Source organism: Chenopodium album, chromosome 1, assembly GCF_948465745.1.
Source record: "Chenopodium album chromosome 1, dcCheAlbu1.1, whole genome shotgun sequence".
NCBI lineage: Eukaryota > Viridiplantae > Streptophyta > Magnoliopsida > Caryophyllales > Amaranthaceae > Chenopodium > Chenopodium album.
In genome coordinates, this window is record NC_137834.1 from 66575599 (window position 1) to 66576276 (window position 678).

Sequence of the window (678 nt, forward strand, 5' to 3'; positions counted from 1 at the left end):
TTGATCAGGGGGCTATTTATATACAAAATCGGCACAATTTCAATCCGAAAAGGATTTGGAGTCAGCGCTCATCAGCGCCAGACGCCAGAGCCTGGCATCAAGCGCTAAGAATTAGCGTCTGGCGCTAACGCAAAACGCGTGGCGCCAGATGGCGCTGACGTGTCTTATCATACGAGCTTTTCCAAAAACCGCGTTTTTCTGGCTGATTCGAGTCTGAACAATGACTTTACGATCTTTTATTCTTTTTATACCCCTTTTTCTTAATCAGATTAAAGTGCAGCAAGGGTTGCTCACCAGAACGCCCCAAACGAAGCTCCATTCACCCCTTTGTCTTGATGTTCTTGAGTACAATTGAGTGCTCGAATTTGAGAGGAAAAGCAACAGCAAATTAACCACGAAAATCCCCATGTTTGAGCCTTGAGATCACACAAAAATTTTGAGGGAAAGAAGGAGAGAAACAGATGAGATGCAAGCAGCGAAAAGAACGCTCAATCATCTTGTTTTGTACGCTTAAAAGAGAGGAAGAAGAAGGGTCTTGGACAGCCACTTAAAGAGGAGTAAAGGGGGTTTTATTACATGAGTAACTAGGGAGTTTAGGCTTTAAAAACTGATTAATAATCAGCCTTAAGGCTGCCATGAGAGAGGAGAGAAATTGGGCTTCAAATGAGCTTCATATAA